The 22,431-nt window shown below is 40.2% G+C and overlaps 1 long non-coding RNA gene and 1 pseudogene across 2 annotated transcripts in view; one reads left to right on the forward strand and one right to left on the reverse strand.

Annotated features, from left to right (window-relative positions):
* The window catches only part of LOC110567666 (uncharacterized), a 54,818-nt gene extending 37,447 nt beyond the window's left edge, over positions 1-17,371 (reverse strand). For both annotated transcript variants that reach the window (XR_002478014.2, XR_010341357.1), the window contains exons 1-2: positions 17,061-17,371; positions 16,778-16,849 (exon numbers count right to left, since the gene is read on the reverse strand). This is a non-coding gene — a long non-coding RNA (uncharacterized LOC110567666). The remainder of the gene's footprint in view (positions 1-16,777; positions 16,850-17,060) is intronic.
* On the forward strand, positions 15,672-17,384 carry LOC105712705 (BUB3-interacting and GLEBS motif-containing protein ZNF207-like; annotated as a pseudogene).
* The last annotated feature ends 5,047 nt before the right edge of the window (positions 17,385-22,431 follow it).

The raw sequence follows: 22,431 nt of genomic DNA on the forward strand, positions 1-22,431 counted from the left end.
AGATGCACTTCCAATTTTTTCATTCTGTTCTTTTTTTTTTTTTGAGATAGTGTCTCACTCTGTTGCACAGGCTGGAGTGCAATGGTGTGATCTCAGCTCACTGCAACCTCCCTCTCCTGGGTTCAAGAGATTCTTCTGTCTCAGCCTCCCAAGTAGCTGGGATTACAGGCGCCCGCCCCCACGCTCGGCTAATTTTTGTATTTTTAGTAGAGACAGAGTTTTACCATGTTGGTCAGGCTGGTTTCAAACTCCTGACCTCAAGTGTTCCGCCCACCTCAATCTCCCAAAGTGCTGGGATTACAGGCATGAGCAATCGCACTCGGCCTCATTCTGCTCTTCTTTTAAGGCAGTGGTTTTCCAACAGTATGCTATGGCACCACATTTGTTTGGCAAAATAAATTTTGTAAAACCTGTTTTTGCTGCAACTGAGTATACATACCGTTATACTAAGGTCTATAAAGATTCATCCTGCAAAAAGTAAAGGGTGTGGCATAATGACAGATTGCAACAAAGAACAATTATATGTTTTCCAAAACATGGAAACACTGTTCTCCAAACATATGAGATATCAAGGTAAGGGCAGTAAACTGGGCAGTCCTCAGACCTAGACATGGCATGGAAAGGGAAGCATAGGAGCTGTGCCTTTGCTGTATGTACTTGTATGTATGCCATAGGATACTGTTTTATCATAATATCATACTGAAGATAGTGGTGTAGTTTCAATTCCTTTAAGCCCTTATTTGTGTTGCCAATACTTACAGCCCTTGAAAGTTTCTACAAACACCGGAGATTGAGAGCCTCTAGTAGAGCAGAAAGCTTTATACTTGTATGGAAGACCAGGGAAACGGATACAGATTTATTGTGATTTAGGTTACCTAAGGATACTCCCTCACACAGAATATGAAATTAGAGAAAGCCTTTTTTTTTGAAACGGAGTCTTGCTCTATTACCCAGGCTGGAGCAGTGGTGCAGTCTCGGCTCACTGCAACCTCTGCCTCCCAGGTTCAAGGCACCACACTTGGCTAATTTGTTTGTATTTTTAGTGGAGAGACAGGGTTTCAACATGTTGGCAAGGCTGGTTTCAAACTCCTGACCTCAAGTGATCCACCCGCCTTGGCCTCCCAAAGTGCTAGGATTATAGGCGTGAGACACCGTCCGGCCAAGGGAAGGCTTAATTTAAGAATGGATTCTGTATCCCACAGGCAATTTTCGGAAATGAGTAGTCAAAGAAAATTAGACCAACCTGAAATCTGATGTCTGTATAACAGAACATTCGATCATCTAGAGAATTATCTTCAGTTTGTGCTTTAAGATGTAACTATCCCTCAGTATTCCAAAAGTAAAACACAACGGCTATCACAGTGCTTGAAACTCCTAAAAGTGTTCCTCCTCCTTCTGCCTCTCTGTTTTTCAACTATGGTTCACTGGCAGCAACTTTTTTCCCAAAGGTTTGTGTCTGAACCAGAGGAAAATGCTGGGACTCTTGGAGAAGTTTTGGCTTTAGTATATTTTATAAGAGAAATAAATGTGAGAGTTTCCCATCTCTGTCAATCATATTCATTCAAAATAATAGCACTTGCCAGGACCGGGGATTATAGGGAGGGAACGGGAAAGGGGGAAGGTAATGTCATGAATTGTTCCCCTGCAGCTGGTATTTCTCAGTCACAACTGTACATACAAAACAAAAGACCTCTTCAGAAAACCAGGGACAGACAGAGAGGCCAACAGAAAGAGATCATTATAATCATATTTTAGAGATCAAACAGCTTGAATTACATTTGCTTGAGCCCAGTTAAGTTTCCTGGTTGTTTCATACAGAACATAGCAATTTAGCATACCCTAACATAAGAATATAATGTAATGGCAAACATATACAATATTATCTCCAGGCATGTACCATGTAGCAGGATTTTATCTTCTACTTCTTATCTTCCACAGCGCTGGGGATAAAAGATATTCTAACACAGGGAGGCAGTATAGCACAGTGGTTAAGAGCACAGGCTTGGTATCACATCAGGATAGAGACCTAGCCTTGCCTCTTACTACCATGTTACTTTAGGCAAGTTTCTTAACCGCCCCAAAGGCTCAATGTCCTCAACTGCTAAACAGAAGTTGGGATTTATCTACTTGGTGGTTATGATAAGAATGAAGAGAGAGTACACCTGTAAAACACTGAGCACAGTACCTGGCCTGCAGAGAGGACTTAGTAAATGTTTGCATTTAGAGTCTATAAATGTCTGAATAAACAAATACTTTGTTTTTCCTTAGACCTCTTATTTTCTATCCTCATTCTACCCCCAATCTAAGCAAAAAGGAGGGACGTATTTGGAAGTCATTGCAGCATGTTTGTCACGTCATATTGCTAAAAAGGAATGAGATAACTAACTTGCTAGGCTTAGTTTTGCTGTTGGATCAAAGGCCTGCTACACAGCTGTGCTCCTGCAAAGGACTCTTCCCCTCTCTCCTTCTAGCACGTCCCCTTTACCGCTACATGACTCCAGGACACAGCAGCCACCAGCACTGTTCACAGGAGAGGTGAGTGTCACATGTAAGCAATCAGTTGGCTCCCATCCAGGAAGTAAGGCTTACAAAACATTTATGCAGGCAGTAGTCTTCCAGGGCAAAAGTCCACAGTGCTATCCACAGGCAGATACGAATTGGGAGTCAGACCAGAAGGTTTCAGGAAAAACATTCTTGTCTTTTTTCATTAAATAGACAAAAATATGATATGTGCCTAGCTTTAGAGCTTGGCCAGTTCCCTAAGATATTTCCTTAACTGTCTGTAACTTCTTCAAAACAACATTAAGAATGACCACACATTGGGGCCAGGCTCGGTGGCTCACACCTGTAATCCCATCTTTGGGAGGCTGAGGCGGGCAGATCACGAGGTCAGGAAATCGAGACCACCCTGGTCAACATGGTAAAACTCTGTCTCTACTAAAGATACAAAAATTAGGCAGGAGAATCACTTGAACCAAGAAGGCGGAGATTGCAGTGAGCTGAGATCCTGCCACTGCACTCCAGCCTGGCGACAGAGTGAGATTCTGCCTCAAAAAAAAAAGACTGGCCACACACCACATAACCAGAAAAAAACAAAAAAAAAACAAGGGAACTCTGTTTCAGTCCACATGAACGATGAAATCAAGGAGGAATTTTACAATTACAGGTTTCCTTTGACAAAGGGATTTTACGACTGCTTTGGCCTCAGAAGTGGGTGGTGCTTTCACTTGGAATGCCTCAAAAACTGAATGTTCACACCGGGGATAAGAAATCTGGTCACATGCAAATTCCAAATGCTGCTTCTAATGAGCTGCTGTTAAAACCACGTTTTAAAAATGCTTCCTAAAAGCATACAGAATGCATAAACATGAAGGTATTTGCCTGTGTCAGAAATTGCAGAAGTGCTAAACAACACTGAGTTTAACTGGCCCAAAGCCAAGTGAAGCACTTCACTCTGAAAGAAATTATAGTACTGTCATTGTGTTGTAATATGCCTCTATAAAATGGAGCATTGTGTTTCTGCTGAGTCTTGAACAGAAAATGAATCAGGATCTGGCATCCTTAGAGGAATGGGGAGAAGTGTATTTTTGCTTACAGAGAAGAGGATATTCACTATGTTCCACGAAGTAAACGTTTTGCTCATTTTTTAAAAAAAATTCTGCCTTTAAAAAGGAGCTCTCTCTGACTCACATTTGAAAATGCTTATTATGTTCAGAAGATGTTGCCATCTTTTGCTCTATAGACTTTTAGAAAAGCACTTGTTCGGTTTTGGGGTTTTTTTTGTTGTTTGGGTTTTTTTTTGTTTTTGTTTTTGTTTGTTTTTGTTTTTGTTTTTGTTTAGATGGAGTCTCACTCTGTCCCCCAGGCCAGAACGACATGGCACAATTTCAGCTCATTGCAACCTCCACCTCCCAGGTTCAAGCGATTCTCCTGCCTCAGCCTCCTGAGTAGCTGGGACGACAGGCATATACCACCACACCCAGTTAATTTTTTGTATTTTGGGCAGAGATGAGGTTTCACCATATTGTCCAGGCTGGTCTGGAATTCCCGGGCTCAAACAATTCTCCCACCTCAGCATCTCAAAATGTTGGAACTACAGGTGTGAGTTACTGCGCCTGGCTGTTACCACGTTTTTAAGACTCAACTGTTACATGGAAAATAAGCTCAGGTACATATGCTCAAGTGCAGAAAGGTAAGCCTGGTAAAAAGCAATAATAATCCTAGTGCAGAAAGACTCAAGCAGGCTGTCATTATGAAAGGTTGGTTGCTAGTTGGAAAAGAACAAAGGTCACTATAGTTCAACTTTTACATTTTTATTCTTTTTATTCCCTGGAATTGTACAATGTCATGCTTTAGGCTAGATAGTACCTACAGTTATTTTTTTATTACCCTATTAAAATACTCTTATGGTTATTACTACCCATCCCAATACTCCAAGCACCTCTTTGTTCTGAAAACTTTATAAAAATCTAATTTTAATCAACTGACATATGTTCCAAATTGAGAGTCTAAGCCCCTAATCTTTATTAACTTTTAGGTTCTTGTTGCCTTCAACCCAGAATTTGATGTGTCCACTAGAATGGAAGGCAAGAAATAGCCAATGACATACACATATGTATATATTAGGATATCTGTACCTTTGAGGAAATAGCAATAGTTACAGCTATCCTTCATCAAGTATTACAGTAGGCAACTTGCTAAAGGCTTTAAAACATGATCTCCTTTAATCCATACAACACTTTTTTAAGTAGAATCTATTATCTTCGTTTTACAGAAGAGAAAATTAGACCTTACGCAACTTGCCCAGGGTCATAGATCTAACAAATCAGAGAGCCAAGAGTGAAATCAGGCCAAATTAACATCCATTACACAATACTGTCTCCCAAGCTCCAAGTCTGTTTACCCTGGGCAAATATTACACGTATATTTCAAAAGCAAAGGAAAAAGAGGGAAGTGGATGCTTCTAAATGGAAGAGAAGCAAATGGAAAATTTTGTGTGGCTATTTATTCATCCACTAAGTTTATTAGAGGCAAACACACTATACGAGATCGTCTTCAGAGAGCTAACATTAACTGGAAAGACACCTAAGAATATAAGTCAAAATGTTAAAAGTGCTCCAATAGAGGTATACCCAAAGTACTGTGTATAGGGGCATAAAGAAAAAAGATCTTTTCTGACTACTTGACAAACGTTGGATAGATTTGTTTTTCCTTTTAATCATTACTATCACATTCATTTTATCTACTCATTAAGAACATTTGACACCTGTTTGCCAAAATTAATGCATGTTAATTCTGAATATTTGAAGACTTTCAAGTCAGTGAACTCAAAATTCTATATTCTATATTCTATATTCTATGCTTCTATAGTCTCAGATGTTGTTGGTAGCTATGAAAGTTGGTAAAATATACATATTACATATATACAGTTACATAAATATTTATATAAAATAAGGTTTTAGAAAGCAAACTAGTTTTGGAAAAGCAAATCAGTAACATGAATCAGACTTCTTGGAACTTATCTGCTTTACTGATAAGTTCTTGGGGTAAAGTGTTAATTCAGTCCTTGCTTATTATATAATAAATTGATGGCCCTAATGTCCATCAGTTGGGGATTAATTAAATTCTGATACATCCATACGATGGGTTGCTATGCAGTTGCTAACAGAAGTAAACACTCATTAAAGAAAAGAAAACCTCCATGGCAGATTGTTAAATAAAAGACAAAGAACAAAAGAATATTATATCATTTACATTAAAAAGATATATGTATACATGTATATGCACACATACACACACGCACACATATCATGGATAAAATAAATGCATGGAAAGATATCAGGAAGGATATTTTGAAAATGTTAACACTGGGAATTAGGATAACTTTATTTCTTAATACATCTCTGTTTCTTGAATTTTCTGCATCAATTTATTATTTTGGTAATCAGAAAAGAAAGGAAAACAATTATTTTGGAAAAGAGGAAATGTAGCTGCTTTTAGAGTTAAATATTATAAAATTATATATTCCAGAAATAATATTTCACTCTCTCTCTCTCTCTCTATATATATATATATATCTTTTTTTTTTTTTTTTGAGACATAGTCTCACTCTGACACCCAGGTTGGAGTACAGTGGCACAATATCAGCCTACTGCAACCTCTGGCTCCCAGGTTCAAGCAATTCTCCTGCCTCAGCCTCCTGAGTAGCTAGGACTACAGGCGTGTGTCACCACATCTGGCTAATTTTTAGATTTTTTAGTAGAAATGGAGTTTCACCATATTGGACAGGCTAGTCTCTAACTCCTGACCTCATGATCCACCTGCCTCAGCCTCCCAAAGTGCTGGGATTACAAGCGTGAGCCACCGCACCCAGCCTATTTCAAAATATATTTCTATTGAAGTAGTAGCAACTCACTTTGAACAAAACCTTTTATTCATCAGATAATAGACTTGAACTTACTCTGTGGATTTGTTATCATCAGAAAGTCATAACCATGTTGATAACAGCAGAAAACAGACAAATACCTAGGCAGACAGGAGTGGGTCCCCAGTGAAACCTCACCTTCAAGCCAAAAACAACCTGAAGCCTGAAAGACCGGGCTGCTGGTTCCAGATGAAACTCATGACCCAGAGTGAGAATTTCTGTTCCTGTTTGCCTACACTTTCCCAATTCATTCTTTTCCAAATAATGTATTTTAATCAATTGAATGTTACCTTTTCCAATACTACCTATGGCCCACCCTCCCCCATTCTGTGCCAATTAAAAACCCCAGACTCAGCCATACTGAGAGAGACCACCAACATCAGGTGGAGGGGACCACCCTCACATCTCCCCTCTACTGAGAGCTGTTTCATCACTTAATAAGACTCTTTTCCACCCTTCTCGCCCTTCAATAGTCAGTGTGATCTCATTCTTCTTGGACAAGGGACGAGAATTTGGGACCCCAGTGAACACCAGTACAAAGAAGGCAGTAACACTGTAGTAGCCCCCCACACCCTCACCAGCACTCCACAGCTGCCCAACATGACAGGAAGCAGCGGCAGGGCAGGCCAGCCCCAAAACCGTGGACTGGAGCAGGGCAATGGAACTGACAGACTTAACACACCCCTATTCATCAGGCTGTGGACTGCAGGACTAAAAGAGCTGTTAGCATGCCGTAACACCTGCTCTGGAGCGTCAGGATTGAGGGCTTCCTTGTTTGGGCACCACCATGTTCCTTCCCCTCGTCTGGACACTGGAGTCTACTGCAGGAGTTGCTTGCAAAACACCTGGTCTAGCTGCAAGCCCCACACAGAGCCCACTCCTGTGCCAACACTTGGAATGGCCTGGCCGGGCCCTGCACTCATTTGCTCACACACTCCCCTCCCACCAGGGGCTGAGTGTACAGTTGCAGTGACCACGGGATCCACGCTGGAGTGCAAGCTAGGTGCAACCCAGTCAGCTGAGAGGGTGGGGCACCTCCTATGGCAAGCCCAGGCCTAGCAAGGCCCAGGAAGGGGCATTGCTGGCTAGAGGTCTCCAAAAGTGGCTGAGGAAAATCTTGCGTCAATGTCAAAACTTATGAACATGAGGTTGGACTTGACTATCTTGTCCAATGCAGAGAAACAATCAAAAAGAGCCAAAAGTTCCATTTAGCATATGAAGTATATTCTAGCAGAGAAAAACACAGGTCTATGCTTTTTAAGTCTACTCTAGAGGCAACAAGGAATAACACTAACTTTGGTGGTCATTTTTTTTTGAGACAGAGTCTCACTCTGTCAACAGGCTGGAGTGCAGTGGCACAATCTCGGCTCACTGTATCCTTCACCTCCAGGTTCAAGCAATTCTCCTGCCTCAGCCTCCCAACTAGCTGGGACTACAGGCGTGCGCCACCATGCCCAGCTAATTTTTGTATTCTTAGTAGACACAGGGTTTCACCATGTTGGCCATGATGGTCTCAATCTCCTGATCTTGTGATCTGCCTGCCTCAGCCTCCCAAAGTGCTGGGATGACAAGCATGAGTCACCATGCCCGGCCAACTTTGGGGTTCTTTCTAAGATGATTCTGGTAATTTGTAACCTGGCTTCAAGCCAGAGAGCCCAAGTAGCTGGAAGAAATATGCTAATTTTTTGTTCTCCGTTTTTTATTTCCTTACCAGTGATTCTATGTTTACAAACTAAATGACAAGAGAATCCAAAAGCATTCCCAACTTTGCATGCATTATAATACATACCTCCAAAACCACTTCCACTAAGGAAGCAGGCATTATAGACTCATGTAAACAATAATATAAAGAAACATCATTTACTTTTGGTTATATGAGTCAGATTGCTGACTGATTAAAGAAACCAGTTTGCACAAAGATCCCTGGGCTTTTATTTCCTCCTATGCAAAATTAGGCCTCTTCCATGGCTAACATTCTAAGATTCTATTATTTACAGTTCTAGGAAATGTACTATTGAGAGCATAGTTCCCAATAGATGATATTTCAGAATAGAATTTATTCCAATTATGAAAATAAACTGATTATATTAGCAGTATGTGTTTTTGTTGCATTCCTGTCATTACTAAAAAAGAATAATTATAAATTTCTAAAAAATAATTAAGTGGATTTGATGTAAACAATCTCATGCCAAGTGCTGAGATTTAATGGAAATATATGTAACTCAGTAGTGAGAAGTAGAAAAAGAAATTTATGGAGGAGGAGAATGAAGAAAAAAATGCTTTGTTTTTTTGTTTTTTGGTTTTTTTGAGACAACATCTTGCTCTGTCATCCAGGCTGGAGTGCAGTGGTATAATCTCGACTCACTGCAACCTCCACCTCCCAGGTTCAAGTGATTCTCCTGCCTCAGCCTCCCGAATAGCTGGGACTACAGGCACGCACCGTTATACCCAGCTAATTTTTTTTTTTTTTTTTTTCAGTAGAAACGGGGTTTCACCGCCTAGGCCTCTCAAAGTGCTAGGATTACAGGCATGAGCCACTACACCCAGCCAAAAAAATGTTTTTAAAAATATTTTCAAAAATGAAAAGTGTAGAAAGAGGAACTTAATTTTTTGTTTTGAGGTGGAATCATGCACTGCTGCCCAGGCTGGAGTATACAATCTCAGCTCACTGCACCCTCTACATCTTGAGTTCAAGCTATTCTCCTGCCTCAGCCTCCCAAGTAGCTGAGTTATAGATGCCACCACCACGTCCAGCTAATTTTTTTTATTTTTAGTAGAGATGGGGTTTCACTATGTTGATCAGGCTGGTCTTGAATTCCTGTCCTAATGATCTGCCTTCCTCGGCCTCCCAAAGCGATTACAGGTGTGAGCCACCACCCCATCCCCTTTTTTTTTTAATGAATTAAACTGAGACATAGCCAGAAACAGGAAAAACAGTCTCTATAACCAAAATGACATAGAAATTTGTGCAATTCATACTTTAGTATGAATTTTCCTAAATTGCCCCTAGATAATCCTTGGTCAGTTTGAACAATTCTAACCACTTTTCAAATAACTGATATATCATCCCCAACTTCCAAAATATGGAAAGTCCTTAACTTTCACACACATATGTGAGGGTAAAAACCAAATCATTTTCCATGAAAGCATATAATTTTCACGTTGCTCTAGGGCCAAAATGATAAGAATGTTCTCAGGCTCTCAAATAGTTTAAGGTCGCCCTTTTAAGAATATTAAATGTTTGAATCTTTGACAGTAGGAAATTTCTAGAAGTTTATCCAACAGTAAATCCTCACTTAACATATTTTCATCTAGGATCTAAAAAAGAATAACATTAGGGAACATTCTGAAAATTAATTGGAGAGGAAGTCGGTTGTTGCACAGAAGTGCAGTCGGGAGCTGGACATGGTGGCAGGCCCCATAGTCTCAGCTATTCAGGAGGCTCACTTGGGAGGATCACTTGAGCCCAGGAGTTCAAGATCAGCCTGAGCAACATAGTGGGACCCCATCTTTTTCAAAAACTACATTTTAACAAAGTATAGTGGGCTAGGAGATGAGTGGATTTGACGTGATCCTGGACAAGTCACTCAGCTTCTGAGCTCTACTTTCTTAAACTTTAACAGTCTCTTTTCAGAATTACATCCAGAACTTTAGAGTTAGAATGATCTTAGTTCAACTCTTGACCTTGTTATTTACCAAGCATGTGCCAATGCAAACTTACCCTTTTTTAAGTCTATCTTCTCATCCACAAAAATGAAATGTGAATATCCACTCCTTCAAATGATGAAACTACTACAAGAAAATATTGGAAAAATCTCTAGGACACTGGTCTGGGCAAAAATTTATTGAACAAAACCCCACAAAAGCACAGGCAACCAAAGCAAAAATGGACAAATGGGATCACATCAAGTTAAAAAAGCTTCTGCATAGCAAAGGAAACAATCAACAAAGTGAAGAGACAATCCACAAAATGGGAGGAAATATTTGCAAACTACCCATCTGACAAGGGATTAATAACCAGCATATATAAGGAGCACAAACAACTCAATAGGAAAAAAAAAATCTAATAATCCAACCAAAAATAGGCAAAATATTTGAATAGAATACATATTTTTCAAAAGAACACATATAAATGGCAAACAGGAATAGGAAAAGGTGCAACAACACTGATCATCAGAGAAATGCAATTCAAAACTACAATGAGATATCATCTCACCCCAGTTAAAATGGCTTATATACAAAAGACAGTCAATAACAAATGCTAGTGAGGACGTGGAGAAAACGGAGCCCTCATACACTGTGTACAACTACTATGGAAGACAGTTTGGAGGTTCCTTAAAAAACTAAAAACTGAGCCACCATATGATCCAGCAATCCCACTACTGAATAGATACCCAAAAGAAAGGAAATCAGTATATCAAAGAGGTATCTACACTCCTATGTTTGTTGCAGCACTGTTCACAGTAGCCAAGATTGAGAAACAGCCTAAGTGTCCATTAACAGATGAATGGATAAAGAAAATGTGGTGCTCATACACAATGGAGTACTATTCAGCCATCAAAAAAAATGAGAGCCATTCATTTGCAACAACATAGATGGAACTAGAGGTCATTATGTTAAATGAAACAAGCTAGGCACAAAAAGACAAGCATTGCATGTTCTCACTTATTTGTGGGATCAAAAAATCAAAACAGTTGAACTTATGGGCACAGAGAGCAGAAGGATGGTCACCAGAGGCTGGGAAGGGTAGTGGAGAGCTGAGAAGAGGTGGAGATGGTTAACAGGTACAAAAAAATAGCTAGAAAGAATGAATGTGTCCTACTATTTGATAGCACAACATGGTAACTATAGTCAATAATAACTTAATTGTACATTTTTAAATAACTTAAAGAGTATAATTGCATTGCTTGTAACTCAAAGAATAAATGCTTGAGGGGATCGAGACCCAATTTACCCTGATGTGCTTATTTCATATTCCATGCCTATATCAAAATATCTCAGGTACTCCACGAATACAAAAACCTACTATGTACCCACAAAAATTAAAAGAAAAAAAAGAAAATAGTTGGGCACAGTGGCTCACACCTGTAATTCCAGCACATGGGGAGACCAAGATGGGCAGATAGCTTGAGCTCAGGTGTTCAAGACCAGCCTGGGCAACATGATGAAACCCTATCTCTACAAAAAATAAAAAAATTAACAAGATGTGGTCAAGCACTCCTGTAGTTCCAACTACATGGGAGGCTAAGGTGGGAGAATCACTTGAGCACAGGAGGTTGAGGCTTCAGTGAGCCATGATCGCACCTCTGCACTCCAGCCTAGGCGACAGAGCGAGATCCTGTCTCAAAAACAAAGAATACCCACTCACAGAGTTGTTGATGTAATATGAGAAATTGCATAATACACAGGTAGGAAATGCTTAATAAATGTTAGCTCCCTTCCTCCCCACCTCTCCTTTTCTGCATTCCTATTTCTTTAGAAATAAAGTTTAACACTTTATAATATCTTTAAAATGTGATGATTCTAGTTCACTTTAAAAACTTTTGTTTTGGCTGGGCGTGGTGGCTTACGCCTGTAATCCTAGTACTTTGGGAGGCTGAGGTGGGCTGATCATAAGGTCAAGAGATCGAGACCATCCTGGCCAACATGGTGAAACCCCATCTCTACTAAAAATACAAAAATTAACTGGGTGTGGTGGCACACACCTGTAGTCCCAGCTACTCGGGATGCTGAGGCAGGAAAATTGCTTGAACCTGGGAGGCAGAGGTTGCAGTGAGCTGAGATCATGCCACTGCACTCCAGCCTGGTGCCTGGCCACAGAGCAAGACTGTCTCAAAAAAAAAACTTTTGTATTGAGGTATAATTTACATACCATAAAGTATGTAAAGTATACAAATGACAATTTTTATATATGTATATACACCCATGTAATCACCCTCAGAGCCAAATATAGAACATTTATTTATAGTATCCTCCCAGGAGATTCCTGCACACTACATCCAACCAATGCCCCTCCAAAGGTAACCATTATTCTGCCTTCACTATTATAACTAAAGTATTTTTAAATGATATAAAAAATAAATGATGGTATATCTATACCAAGGAGTAAACGAGCAGTGGTTAAAACAAAGAAAGTAGAGCTACACACACAAACATGGAAATATCCCAAGATACATTGTTCTGCATTACTAAGATAATTGAAAATTAATAACAGCAATGCTAATGGAAAGGATGGTAGATGGAAAAAAAGAACAGAAATATAATGGGTAAAGCTCTCTGAGTCTTTCTGAAATCCTCACTAAGGCAGGGGGGTGGTGGCTCACACCTGTAAACCCAGCACTTTGGGAGACCAAGGCTGGCGGATACACTTGAGGTTAGGAGCTCAAGACCAGCCTGGCCAACATGGTGAAACCTTGTCTCTGCTAAAGAAAAATACAAAAAAAAAAAATTAGCTGGGTGTGGTGGCACATATCTGTAGACCCAGCTACTTGGGAGGCTGAGGCAGGAGAATTGCTTGAACCCAGGAGGTGGAGGTTGCAGTGAGGTGAGATCACACCACTGCACTCCAGCCTGGGGGACAGAGTAAGACTCCGTCTCAGAAAAAAAATCTCACAAAGCATGCCCTCACTTTGTGGCAGAAGTATCCAAACTGAATTCAGTCACCTAAATTGGAAGCATAGCAGGAAGCATTGAGAGACCACATATTTACAGAAACAAATATACTCCTCTCCCTCTAACTTGGACACCACCACATCCTGAGCTGAAACTCCTCATAATCCTTGCAGGGCTCCACCTTTTCTATTGCCAGCCAAAGGGCCAAAATGAAAGACAGAGAAACCTGCGGGTTCAGATCATTGCAGCCTTGCTGTGCAATAATATGGATGCCAGCCCTGGGGTCTATCCGACTCTTCCCAAAAGTCACAACCAAATATAGTTTCTCCTGAGATGTAGTGAATAAGCCTGGCCTCAAAGATTGTGCTGGTCAAAACCAACCTAACAGGGCAAGTCCTTATCTAGAAAGTTCCGAACCCATCTAATTTGCATCTAGACCTTCAAACTAACTTTTTGTGAATACCTGGATTTAAATAGTAAACGACTAAATGAGTTCAGATGAAGAGGAGACAACAGGTTTCTTTTCAAAGGTACGCAAACGGTATCTGAAATCACCTTCACTCTCCCTTCGCAAGTCAATGTGAATGAATGGGTGGGCACACAGTAGTTACACTTTAATCCATTTTCTTTTTCAATTGCCAGCACGAGGCTTGAGAGCCTCCTTGTTAACAATTCTCACAGCCCAAACCCTTCTCCAGTGCAATGTGAGCTTCTTTCCTCTTGTCCTGTTGTTTGTGGAGATGAGAAACAACCGATGTCTTTCTGTTAATGACCCTTCAAATCAGTTAGACCTTTCTTGTCTAAGCTAAATAACCCTACAGCTTTCTGGTCTTTCCTCACAGCCTTTATTTTCCAAGCCTTAATTACATTTTTGCTCTTCTCTGGAGCTCTGCCAGTTCCCAACATCCTCCTTAAAAGGGAGACACAAAGTAGCCACAGTTGAGGTCAGCCCAGTGCTGGGAAAAGCTGACAAGCCACTTCCTGCCCTTTGCCTTCCATGCGTCCCACTATCTTACTGACTTTACAAATAAACAGCACTTAGTGAACTCATTCTAGCAGGGCTGTCATATAAGCTGAAGCCCACCTTTCCCACCTTGCATCTCAGCATTTTGATTTTGTCCTGTAAACTTTTTGCGCTTACCCCTTTTGAGCTTTTCTGTCTAATTCAAAATGTTTCACCCAATGAATTGTCTGAGTCACTTTACATTTGATCCCTCCTTTCTCTACTTCCTCACAAAAACTTTTCTAAATTCAGGAAGTGTCTTTGCAGAAGCCAAGCCAGTGATCAAAATCTATTGAGATTTCCCCTGTCTCCACGACACCATCCCCAAGGCAAGTACTGCTGACACTGTGGTAATAAAAACTACCAGGAAATGTGACATCCACTATTTCATTAGTTCCTCACAACAACCAATCTTATCACTCCTATTTTATTGAACAATTTAAGGTTAGCTAGATTAAGTTATTTGCTGTAGCCACAAAGCAAGCAAGTGCTGGATTCAAATGTGAATCTTTCTGCCTCTGAACTCACTGGGCCACAATGTTGCAAAATCAGTGCTCACTGGCATTCGGATATAATCCACTAGGCAAATGTGACTCCATTTGTAAAGTCTATGCTCTCTCTTTTGGAGGTGAGGCATCTTTCTCCTGCTCTTCAGTGTCAGAACTGCAGGTTCTCTGGGCTTTTGGACTCTAGGACTTGCACCAGCCACCTCCTCGGGACTTGGGCCTTCAACCTCAGACTGAGAGTTATAGATTCCAAGGCCTTCAGACTTGGACTGAGTCATGCTGTTGGCTTTCCTGGTTCTCCAGCTTGCAAATGGCCTATCATTAGACTTGTCAGCCTCCGTAATGGAGCCAAGTTCCCCTAATAAATCCCTTATCCTTAATTCAAGAAGGAGATGTTAAGAAAAAAAAAGGAAAAAAAAATAATTTTAAAAATCCCTTATCCTATCTCTCTTTCTCTGTCTATATATATGCAAATTATATATATAATATATAACTGATTTTATATATTATATATTTTATATATTATAAAAATATTTATATAAAAATTACATTATAAATATATATAAATTTTTATATATTATATATATAGTTATATATCATATAATATAAATATAAGTATAAGCCAGGCATGGTGGCTCACAACTGTAATCCTAGCACTTTGGGAGGCTGAGGCGGGTGGATCACGAGGTCAGAAGTCGAGACCAGCCTGGCTAACGTGGTGAAACGCTGCTTCTACTAAAAATACAAAAATTAGCCAGATGTGGTGGCATGCATCTGTAGTCCCAGCTACTCGAGAGGCGGAGGCAGGAGAATTGCTTGAAGCTGAGAGGCAGAGTTTTCAGTGAACCAAGATGAGGCCACTGCACTCTAGCCTGTGCAACAAAGCAAGACTCCATCTTCAAAAAATAAACAAATAAATAAATAAAGTGTATTTATAATACACTTATAATACTTATAAACACTCTTAAATATGCTTATAAGTATGTATTTATAATGTAATATAGCATGTTGTGTCTGCTTCCTGCGGGACACGGTGGTAACCACTGGGTTGGGAACATGAGTGATTTTTTGCCATATTTCTCCTGCTTCTTTTCTCCTCTTTTTTACTTTGTTGGTAGAGCACAGTATGGGTCACAAGAAGAAGAAGAAACAGCTGAAACCATGGTGCTGGTATTGTATAGAGATTTTGATGATGAGACGACCCATATACAGCACCAAAAAGCAAAGCATTTTAAATGTCATATATGTCACAAGAAATTGTATCCAGGACCTGGTTTAGCTATTCATTGCATGCAGGTGCATAAAGAAACAATAGATGCTGTACCAAATGCAATACCTCGGAGAACAGACATATGGTATGGATATATGCCATATATACAGCATGGACATGGAAAAGAGATCCATGAAAAAGACATGAATAAAGACCGGGTGCAGTGGCTTAAGCCTGTAATCCCAGCACTTTGGGGGGCCTAGGTGCATGGATCACGGAGTCAATAGATCAAGACCATCCTGGCCAACATGGTGAAACACCGTCTCTACTAAGTATACAGAAATGAGCTGGGTGTGGTGGCGCGGGCCTGTAGTCCCAGCTACTTGGAAGGCTGAGGCAGGAGAATCACTTGAACCCGGGAGGCAGAGGTTGCAGTGAGCTGAGATCACTCCATTGCACTCCAGCCTGGCAACAGAGCAAGACTCCATCTCAAAAAAAGAAAGAAAAGAAAAAGACATGGATGAAAGATGATGACTTTTTGAATAGAAAACACAAGAAAGTCAAGGAAAGAAGCAACAAGATGATTCCGATGAATATGATGATGACAATTCTGCAGCCTCAACTTTATTTCAACCACAGCCTGTTCAACATCAACAAGGTTATATTCCCCCAGTGGTGCAGCCAGGGCTGTCACCAGTATCAGGAGCACCAGGAATGCCTCCGGGCATACCTCCACTAATGCCAGGTAATCCTCCTCTGATGCCAGGAATGCCACTAGTTATGCCAGGCATGCCACCTGGATTGCATCATCAGAGAAAATGCACCCAGTCGCTTTGCAGTGAAAACATAATGATGGGTGGAATATGCCACCTGGGCCAGAAATGCCATCTCTGATGCCTAGAATGTCACCAGGTATTCCCCCCACCCCCATTCCACGTCCTGGAATTCCCCCAGTGACCCAAGCACAGACTGTTTCCGCGCCAGGTATTCTTAATAGACCACCTGCACCAACAGCACTGTACCTGCTCCACGGCCTCCAGTTACTAAGCCTCTTTCTCCCAGTGCTGGACAGGCTCAGGCAGCTGTCCAAGGACCTGTTGGGACAGATTTCAAACCTTTCAATAGTACCCCTGCAACAACTACAGAACCCCTACATTCCCTGCTTATACATAGTCTACAGATTCAACCACTAGTACAACAAATAGTACTGCAGCTAAACCAGAAGCTTCAATAACAAGTAAGCCTGCTACACTCAGAATAACCAATGCAAACAGTAAGTTGATCCATCCAGATGAGGCTATATACCTGGAAGAGAGAAGGGCACAGCTACCGCGATATCAGTGTAATCTTCTTCAGCAAGGACAGGTCCCCATAGGTAATCTACCAGTTGGACCAATTGGAGGTATGATGCCACTATAGCCAGGCATCCCACAGCAACAAGGAATGAGACCCCCAGTGCCACCTCATGGTCAGTATAGTGGTCATCATCAAGGCATGCCAGGATACCTTCCTGGTGCTATGCCCCTGTATGGACAGGGACCGCCAATGATGCCCCCTTACCGGGGTGGACCTTCTTGATCTCTGATGGGAATGAGACCTCCTGTAACATCGCAAGGTGGCCGTTACTGATCTTACCTCACCCAGTCTAATAGGTTTGGAGATAAAACCTTTTCTCAAGTTGTGCTGTTTATATAGCCAGCCTTCTGTCAACAAGGCTTCATTGCGACTTTAACAAATATTATCTTCCCACATACCAGGAATTATTGGACATTTATTTTACATGGGAAAAATTATTTGGAATAATAAAGCAGGAACTTTTCCTGAAGTTGCAATTTATACTGTATGGCTTCTTTTTGATGTTTCATCTAGGTTTTTAGAAGTGAAATATAGTAAATTTGGTTTATTAAATCGTGAATTACATGAATATATCACCTTAATAAAGGCAAGTTCTGTAAGCTTACATTGCTACTTGTAAAGTTATGCCTTCACAGCATTTCAGATGCTGTTGGACTTCATGTCACCAACCTAGCTTAGTGAGGGCCATAACTGTTTCCAAGTACTTGTACTTTGGAAGTCTGAATGTGTAACAATATTTAATGTACTTAGAGTTCCTCATGTTGCAGGGTTCAAGAAATCTGACCCACCAATGTCATGTGACTTTTCTATACTGGTAAACTTCATTGTAATAAAATGAGAAAAAAATGTATGCCTTTTTATTCATAACCCAGCTGTGGACTACTGCTTGAAAGGTTTGTACAGATGCATGCCATGGTATATGTCCACATAATAAAATTTATAGTTACCAATGCAATCAATGCAATATATATATAGTAGGAAGTAAAAAAGTTCCTCTTCAAAGTTCCCTTTCTTGTTTAAGAAAAATTCATAAGTGTTAGAAATAATAGTTAGTTTTAAATACTTTCTTCAAAAGCCTTCTCACTTTTTTGCTAGAAGCCCTATCCTATAGCTGTTATACATGCTTACAGGCATGTAGTACATTCTATATCCTTGTACTTTAACCAAGATATCTGTGCTGGATGTGCTCACTGGCATGCCCCAGCTCACAGCCTATGCCCCTTCCTTATTTGGACTTCCTTTTTTTTTTTTTTCCTCTCCATTGCTTTAAACTGTTTAGAAAAGTTTCAAGTTATTAGCCAATCAGGTTTTAGTTTAGATTGTGAGGTCTGGCTCCAACCAACGGAGATCAGACATAGCAGTAAGGACAACCACAAATTCGTAAGAAATAAATCAGTCTGCTTTCCTTTGTTTATTGTATTCTCATGGCAAGGTTGCTAACAAGAGTATCCTTTCTGCAGGAAGTAAAAATAATTGCTTTGCTAAGAGATCCTTTGTCCCAGTACTAATTTTTCTTTTCGGCACCAAAAAGAAAAACTTTACACACAACATATATAATATAAATATAAGTTATATATGGTAATATAGAGAGGCATTATATATAAAGACATTTTGTAATTAGGTATGTATATATTATATATAAAATTATATATTTATATATATATATAATTGATCCTGTCTCTCTGGAGAACCCTCACTAAAATGGATTCTGGTTTCCCCCGAAAATCAACAACAATCATGGATTCCTAACAAACACAGGAAAAAGAAAAAGAAAAGAATGAAATTCAAGAAGAGGGGAAGAGAGGGCAAGACAGACAGGAAAGGAATGGTTGAAAGTCGTCAAAATCTGTTTCAGGTGACCCTCTCTGTAAGGCTTTCAAGAGCCCTGTTCCTCTTAATCATAGAAATAATAACATGAGACAGAAATAAATTGTTTATGGTCCTGACAGAGTGTAGACAGAATGCATCTCTAGATTCTCCTGGACACAAAGAATTTCCCAACAGTGGACAAGAGTAATACAGCCAGATAAAAGATTCCCTAAGGAGACATAATTGTTTAATCAGTTGCTTCAACAGTTTTTTTGTTTTTGTTTTTTTGAGACTTGAGTCTTGCCCTGTAACCCAGGCTGCAGTGCAGTGGTGTGATGTCGACTCACTGCAACTTCCACCTCCCTGGTTTAAATGATTTTCCTGCCTTAGCCTCCTGAGTAGCTGGGATTACAGATGCCTGCCACCACACCCAGCTAATTTTTGTATTTTTTAAATAGAGACAAGGTTTTGCCCTGTTAACCAGTCTGGTCTCGGACTCCTGACCTCAGGTGATCCACCCACCTCGGCCTCCCAAAGTGCTGGGACTGCAGGCATCAGCCACTACACCGAGCTGCTTCAACTGTTAATTTACCTCTAAACTGTTGATTTGGAAGACAAGCATCATTTATTATATTAAGTCTGTTAAAGATTTATCAAAAAATGAATGTTACGAAAATAAAATAGATATGTGGGGGAGGAGGGAACTGGAAAGTACTTTGTCCACTTGTCAGTAGAGCTGTGTGTGTGTAAACCCCTCAGGATGAGAGCTGAGCACAGTACTGCGCTGGAGGCATCATGGGGATGGGAAGGGTGCTGAGGGGACCTTTCATACAATATCATTGAGTCTTTTATTACCAGACGTTTGTATACAACATGGGTCTAAAATTTGTAAGAAACAGATTATTTTTAGGATTTCATCAGCCAAGGCCGGGTGCGGTGGCTCAAGCCTATAATCCCAGCACTTTGGGAGGCCAAGACAGGCAGATCATGAGGTCGGGAGTTAGAGACCAGCCTGGCCAGCATGGTGAAACCCCATCTCTACTAAAAATACAAAAATTAGCCGGGTGTGCACCTGTAGTCCCAGCTACAGGGAGGCTGAAGTAGAAGAATCACTTGAACCTGGGAGGCAGAGGTTGCAGTGAGCTGAGACCATAGCACTGCACTCAAGCCTGGGCAACAGAATGAGACTCCTTCTCAAAAAAAAAAAAAAAAAAGATTTCATCAGCCCAAAACCCATTTTAAAGAATTTTATTATTTAAATGAAAAACAAACCTCAATTGTGTGGGCAAAATATTAAGGAATATACAGTAAAATAATATATAGTAAAATGTAATAAGAGATGTGGATTTGGAGAAGATTAGCTTTTAAAAATTTATTCTCTGAAATCACTTTTTAAAGCTCCTAAGAAGAAACAGAATAATTAGTTCTCGATCAATATCAGTTCTACAAACTCAATATTATTAGGAAGAGTGACCTAAATGTTAAACTTCTCCTCAAGGATTTGATGAACTTTCTCTACTGTTTAAAAAAAAAAAAGTCCTACTTTTTAACTAAAATGAGACCCATACTAAATCAAATAGGGATTCCTTAAAATTATTTAAACTAGTTTCATGAGCTTAATATCCTTGACGTTGGCGGGGCGCACTGGTTCCCCTGCCTGTAATCTCAGCACTTTGGGAGGCCGAGGAGGGTGGATCACTTGAGGTCAGGAGTTTGGGATCAGCCTGGACAATATGGTGAAACCCCAACTCTACTAAAAATACAAAAATCAGCTGGGTGTGCTGGCATGTGCTTGTAATCCCAGCTACTCCAGAGGCTGAGGCAGGAGAATCACTTGAACCTGGGAGGCGGAGGTTGCAGTGAGCCGAGATTGCTCCATTCCCATTGCACTCCAGCCTGGGTGTTGCAGTAAGACTCTGTCTCAAAGAAAAAATTTTGATGTTACAGATCTTTTTCTTTTCTCTGAGACAAAGTCTTGCTCTGTCACCTAGGCTGGAGTGCAGTGGCACAATCTCAGTTAACTACAACCTCCACCTCCTGGGTTCAAGCCTCAACCTCCTGAGTAGCTGGGACTATGGGCATGCACCACCACGCCCAGCTAATTTTTGTATTTTTAGTAGAGATGGGGTTTCACCATGTTGGCCAGATTGGTCTCGATCTCTTGTCCTCCTGATCTGCCCGCCTCAGCCTCCCAAAGTGCTGGGATTACAGGCATGAGCCACTGCGCCCGGCCTCAGTAACATATTTTTATAGAAAATTGACAAGTCTACTAATGCGTATTTAAATGTTAACAACTAGAGAACTGCTTGTGCACCCACTCTGATTTAGATGTTTATCTTATGAAATAAAGACATTTGTTTAACTTTCCAAACAAAATGATTTCAAGATTTCTCAATAGTCCTTCTAAGGCTGCTCACCTCTGTAATCTGCTTACTTGCAAAAATAAATCCATTTCAATCACTGCCTGGCCAAAGTTTAAACTTAAAAAAAGACTCAACAATTAATCAATACGTTGATCTGCTGATGCAGCAGAATGTAGCTAGCCCTGACCTCTGACTAGTACAGAGGTCATCCTACTAAAACAGTAAACAAATTATTCTTGATATAACTCAGAGAATGCAACCTAGCAATAATGCCTCACCACGTGGATTCAGTTATGTGCACAACCTCAATAAATGTTTTGCTGAAATTAGTGTCAAATACGTGTGTGTTAAGCTCCTCCATTGTAGGAGATGACGACAAGAATTCGTAAATAGTTTAGGTCTGCAATTAAAGTATTCTCTGTTTTTCTACAACAGAATTCCTCTAACACTAACACTGCAGCATTTATTATTAGGAAGCATAAAAAGAGTAAACATAATTTAGAGTCCTAACCAAAATTAATGTTCTTTAAGTTCGTAACTATCTTTATACAGAAAAATTTCATAAAGATAAAAGTTAATTAGTTATTCTATGCAACCTGTATGGAATTACCTTAATTTAAACATAATCTAATTAGGTCACCTTCTGGTTGACTCTGCAGTAGGCTTTTAATTTGTAAGAACAAATTTTTTTAAAAAAATTTCAATGGCAGGTTGGGTGTGGTGACTCACTCCTGTAATCCCAGCAGTTTCAGAGGCCGAGGTGGGCAGATTACTTGAGGTCAGGGGTTTGAGACTAGTCTGGCCAACAGGGTGAAACCTCATCTCTACTAAAAAATACAAAAATTAGCCAGGTATGATAGCACATGCCTGTAGTCACAGCTATGTGGGAGGCTGAGCCACAAAAATTGCTTTAACCCGGAGACAGAGGTTGCAGTGAGCTAAGATTGTGCCACTGCACTCCAGCCTGGGTAACAGAGTGAGACCCCATCTCAAAATAAATTTAAAAGAATAAAAATAAATAAATAAATCATGGTAAACATCTATTCTTGGTTTTATTCTTACAAGATTGTATTTGCCTGGATGATCTACAGGCTCAAAATGTTTGGGATCTTTCACAGTAGCTTTAAAAAAACATATAGTCAGTTCAA

This window comes from Aotus nancymaae, unplaced genomic scaffold (genome assembly GCF_030222135.1).
Source record: "Aotus nancymaae isolate 86718 unplaced genomic scaffold, 86718_ANA_hifiasm-v0.15.2.pri h1tg000008l, whole genome shotgun sequence".
Classification (NCBI taxonomy): Eukaryota; Metazoa; Chordata; class Mammalia; order Primates; family Aotidae; genus Aotus; species Aotus nancymaae.